Source organism: Leptidea sinapis, chromosome 20 (assembly GCF_905404315.1).
Source record: "Leptidea sinapis chromosome 20, ilLepSina1.1, whole genome shotgun sequence".
Lineage (NCBI taxonomy): Eukaryota > Metazoa > Arthropoda > Insecta > Lepidoptera > Pieridae > Leptidea > Leptidea sinapis.
The window spans coordinates 2,263,369-2,269,421 of NC_066284.1; positions in this window are offsets into that span (position 1 = coordinate 2,263,369).

The window sequence follows — 6,053 nt, forward strand, 5'->3', positions numbered from 1 at the left end:
GCATGTCCGCAGCACTATCGGGAGAATGCCATCGGGCCCGCTCGATTTGTGAATGTCCAAGGTGAGAAGCGCCTTAAGCACGGCACCATGCCGGATTTTTACCTCCGGCATATATGATTCGCACCGCGGAATATGCGGTGGTGGTGCACCTTGGTCATCCAGAGTCGAGTTGGACGCGAAGAGGGGAGCCCAGGAGATCAGCTTTCTCTTTCGCGTCATGGGCCAGTGAGTCATCATCCCTGTGCAGTGGCGGAATTACTGGCTGGCAGAAGTTTCCTTGGACAGCCTTGGCAAGCACCAGAACGCACGAGTACCCGAGGGAAGGCGTGCAAGTCTCTCGCCAATTCTGCCAATGTGCTTCGACTTCGCGTCAGCAATAACTCTTTTGAAGGACTTGGAGACATGATTGAAGTGTTTTTTAAGTTCGTTGGAATTCACATCCTTAGATACCACCGCATTGACCCAAGCCTGACAGCACTCCTGCTTTCGGCGAGAGGCCATGTTGCAGGAGCGGTCAAACCATGGTTGGGACCTGCCACCGATAGGTACAGAGGAGGATGGAATGAAGAGTTCCATACCTTGCAGTACCACATCAGCAACAGCGTCAGCAGCGGCATCTGGATCTCCCAGCGAAAAACAGATCTGCCTCCACGGGTAGGATGAAAAAAAGCACCGCATCTCGTCACCACCACTCTGCTGACCTATAGTGCCACACGCGGCGACAGCCTAATAATCGTGGCCATGTTAGGCGCGTGATCGGCACGGTGCTCCGGATCAGGCAGTGGTCCGACGATCCCAGAGGAGGGTCAACAGAAACTAGGTAGCCGTCCGGATGTGAGGTCAACAGACTGTAAAGGTGTATGATTGGCGCAATAACCAGTTACGTCAGACCATATGCTAAGGCGAAGTCGGGAACAGATCTCCCTGCATGATCAGTGGTACGTGAGCCTAGCCATTCGGCGTGGTGGGCGTTAAAATCGCCAAGAAACACTATCTCTGCAGTGGGGATCTGCTCCAACACGGAATCTGTAGCCATTTGGATGTGTTCGAGGAGCCGGTCAGTCTCTGCGTTACCGCTATGGGACCTATACAGGCATGCGTAGATTCGCGGATGGTCATCGCAGTCTACACGGGGCCAGATGATGGATAGGTCCTTATCTTCGAGAACAGACATCCTCCTCGTAAACGCATACGCCAGCCCGTGCTATAAAGGAGTGTTCCAAATTATACCCCGGGTATGAAAGGTAAGATGAATCAGCTAGGGAGGATATCTGTGTCTCGGTTAAAAAGAGCAGGGCCGGCTTTACCGTCTCCAGATGAAAGTGGACGGCATTTAAATTTCAGCGAAGCCTCCTGATGTTGCAAAAGTCCACAGCGAGTGTGGAGGAGCCTCCTACTCTGTTTGCCCCGAGTCAGTGCAGATTTGCCCCCTCCAGAATACGCGGGGCAGCCTGGGCAATCACTATTAGGTACAGGCCCTAATTGTGGACGCCCAGGGACGGATTCTCCAGGGCTGCATAGCCTAGTACCGTCCTGGAGTAGTCTCATTTTAGTCTGTGCTGCCATTTGTATTTGGGAGGGAAGGGTGTAGGCCTCCAGATACCCCACTCACCGGACGAAACACGGTGGCATAGCAGCTGTTTCACGCCGGTTTCGAGTGGGGGAGTGGTATTTCTACAAGCGTGCCGGCCCAATTCGGTTGAGTCCATGAGGACCCAACATGGCACTACCACTCCAATATTATACTCCTATATTAGTTATCTTAAACAAACGATAAATAGGCACCTTTTTACATTTACCAGTGGGAGGCTCCTTTGCACAGGATGCCGGCTAGATTATGGGTACCACAATGGCGCCTATTTCTACCGTTAAGCAGTAATGTATAAGCATTACTGTGTTTCGGTCTGAAGGGCGCCGTAGCTAGTGAAATTACTGGGCAATGGGACTTAACATCTTATGTCTCAAGGTGACGAGCGCAGTTGTAGTGCCGCTCAGAATTTTTGGGGTTTTTTCAAGAATCCTGAGCGGCACTGCATTGTAATGGGCAGGGCGTATCAATTATCATCAGCTGGACGTCCTGCCCGTCTCGTCCCTTATTTTCATTAAAAAAATTAAAAAAAAAAAACCTATATGTTTAAACAAAATTTAAAGATTCTACAGCTTTCTTAAAATATTGTAGATGTCTTATAATAATTAATTACGTATTTGTTTTTTAATAATTATATTATACTATATTTCGATTTCCAATTTTTTTGTTTATCAATGTAACATGGAATCTTACGGTTTTTCGAGTAAATAAAGTGTAAATTTTAATAAACAGCTCAAAATAGTACATGTAATAAAATTGCGAACACTGAGGGTTTATAGCTTTTGCGGTCTCAACTATTATAAATTGAACCACGAATAATATATTTTTCAACCTAATTTGTGTAACTTATTTTAATACGACGCATTAATAGTCTGAATATAACATAATTATTCACGTTTTACTGTTTGGGGAAATGTAATGTTTTGTCGCTTGATAAAATATTTGGGACACTGGGTCAGCCGTGTTGAACACAATAATTGCGGTGATATTACAATATATATACAATACTTATAATAAATAACAGGAGTGCGAACCATAGATGCTTAGATAAGTTATACGTCTAGATGGAGTCTTTTGCTGCTAGACAACCGATAAAAACAGGCCAGGTTTAAGGCGAAGAGTAAGCAGAAAACACGCAAACAAGGTGTTTTTAGACAAGTTTTGTGGTGAAAATATAGCATTTGGAGCTATGAACACTACTTTATCCTGTTACACATACCCTTAAGTCTTACTTGTAGGCTGCTAATGCTTGCTGTTAGTTATACTTAACACTCCAGAGCTATTATGAATTACCAGTTATGTTTGCAGTTAAACAAGTTTTTTCTCGGCATGATGCATTTGTTTAGTATACTACTCTCATAAAAGTTGTTCTTATAACTTTTACTTTTTTGTGTTGGTATATTTATTAAGATTAGTAATCAATAATGAGGATTGTAAGCAATTAAACTGTTTACGCCTGTTAAAATGTTAAATTTTCGACGCAAGTATTTTGAAAATATTGGCTTTGTTACATAGGAGCCGTGAACTAATATCGCTCAAGGTTGGCGGCATTTAGTGTCACCTTAATAGTTTAGTGTGCATGACAATCTACGTCTTACATTCCCATTAAGTATGACGCTTCGTGTTACTGTGCGCGCATTGCTCAAATAGAGGTTATATCTAAACTCAATTTTTTTCGACGTTTTCACAGCTGTCATAGTCTATGTAGACGTACTCGTATAAATGATGTAAGCATAGATGATTAGAGAGGCTCACGAAACAGAAGGTGATACGCAAAAAGCTTTCAGTTTTAAGGAACCTACCTTCGCACCTTCGCACGACACGCCACAAGTTAGGATATCATCCCCACCATCTGGATGTGTGGCGGTCCTCCACAGTGCGGTTTTCAAGGAGCTTTCTTCCGCGTACTACAAAGCTGTGGAATGAGCTTCCTTGTGCGGTGTTTCCGGGACGATACGACATGGGTACCTTCAAAAAAGCGCGTACACCTTCCTTTAGGCCGGCAACGCTCTTGTGATTCCTCTGGTGTTGCAAGAGAATGTGGGCGGCGGTGATCACTTAACACCAGGTACGCTCGTTTGTCCTGCTATTCCATAAAAAAACCCTACCTCATTAAAGTAAAAAATAAGAATAAAGAAATATTTGCGTAAATATTAATTAGTAAAATTGTTACAGATTTAATGGAACGTACCTACATGCTTGCCAAACATTATTTAATCTATGTTAATTACTGGTAGTTTGTCTCCGCTGCGCTCCAACTAGATTCCGCACTACCTAAGAACAATAGCTTTTTTATAACGGTAACTCAATGACGTTCTATACATAAGAACGTCATTACGGCAACTATTAGATGCTTGTGTGCGTGGCATCTTGACACTCAATGGCATCTTTAGAATTTTGTAACATACGCTTAGTGTTATTTTACATTGAAATTAATAAAATACAAAATACTTACTGATGATGATTGATGTGTGATCCCAGTGTCTTTCTTATTTCTTGTAGTATTATTATTACAAAGTTTTACTACGGAACCTAGCATTTAAGTTTAAATTTTTAGTAAGGTTTAACTGAACATATGGCACGTCAACGTCACACATTGTTCGAGACTGGCTCGAGTAGGCCCACTTGGGCGTAGTATTTATGACCCCGTGCAAAACAGAGCAGCTCGAATTGTCGGGGACCCAGTGCTCTGTGAACGGTTGGATCACATGGATCAGAGACGTCGCTTCATTTGTGTTTTCTACGCATTTATCACGGGAAGTGTTCCCAAGAGGATTCATCTGATTCCTACCACCAAATTCCACTTTCGCACGACACGCCACAAATTAGGATATCATCCTCACCATCTGGATGTGTGGTGGTCGTCCACAGTGCGGTTTTCAAGGAGCTTTCTTCCACGTACTACAAAGCTGTGGAATGAGCTTCCTTGTGTGGTGTTTCCGGGACGATGCGACATGGGTACCTTAAAAAAAGCGCGTACACCTTCCTGAAAGGCCGGCAACGCTCCTCTGATTCCACTGGTGTTGCAAGAGAATGTGGGCACAGGCACAAATCACTTAACACCAGGTGACCCGTACGCTCGATTGTCCTCCTTTTCCATAAAAAAAAAATTGCGACTACGCCTGCAGTATCTAGTTGGACGCAGACATGGATAAGGTGCACTCATATTAACCTGTAAGTGCGATATAACAACATATTTTATATATACCAGTGGGAGGCTCCTTTGCACAGGATGCCGGCTAGATTATGGGAACCACAACGGCGTCTATTTCTGCCGTGAAGCAGTAATGTGTAAGCATTACTGTGAATTGGTCTGAAGGGCGCCGTAGCTAGTGAAATTACTGGACATCTGAGACTTAACATCTTATGTCTCAAGGTGACGAACGCAGCTATAGTGCCGCTCAGAATTTTTGGGAATTTTCAAGCATCCTGAGCGGCACTACATTGTAATGGGCACGGCGTATCAATTACCATCAGCTGAACGTCCTGTCCGTCTCGTCCCTTATTTTCAATAAAAAAAATGTCATGTCGAGAATAGAACATTACCTCAAAGCTTCGCTTATGAGTCGTGCAAAATGCTTTGTTTGTTTAAGAATATTCTTATCTTTGAAATCGTGATTCAGTGTATATCGTGCGATTACTAGCAGTAGGTGTGGGTTGGCATGCTATAGTGACGTCACCCATCAAACTCCACCACGCGATAGCTCAAGCACTACCCCTTCGTCTAAATGACTACCTAATAACTATAATGACTGTTATAACTCCTTATTCAAACTTTTCCCTCTGCCCTTGGCTGAAATCTTGTGTGGCCAAGGCTAGGTGCTATGAACATACTAAAACGTCTTTACGTAATAAAATTTAACTGAACAAATTATAGCTCGTAATTGAAATAAAACTATACCAAATTTACTCAATTCACATCATTATCTAAAAACAAAATCTAAAGTCTAAAACGCAATATAACAGTCACGTGTAAGTTCTAATGAAGATCATGCTTACTAGTTGCAGAATCGAAAAAATCTTTAATTCATTTATAGTTTCCTAAAGTGTTTACGAAGTTAAGGTGTGTACAACTAAGAGTTTAATGTGCAGTCATAGAAAGACAAGCTGCAAGTGGAAAAAATGTTAATATGCATTTTCATGTTCATCTGTATAAAAATATTAATTTAAAAAAATAACTTCCAGAAGCTGTTGGGCCTCTTAATGATTTACAGTCTGGTGAAATGCTTACCGCCAAAACATCTCTCCTGAAAAAACATATTATAATAATAAATAGCTTAGAGCAAAAAATATTTGAATATGAATTTTGGCCACGGTTTTACAAAACAAAAGCAGAAATTATCGATTTAGAATTAAGGTTAAGATTTACTATAAATATATAAGGTGACCTGGTTTTGGGTAATAAGAATGGGTGGTTATTGCGTGCCACCTAAAGTCATTTACGTTAAATGGGCACTGGTTAGTG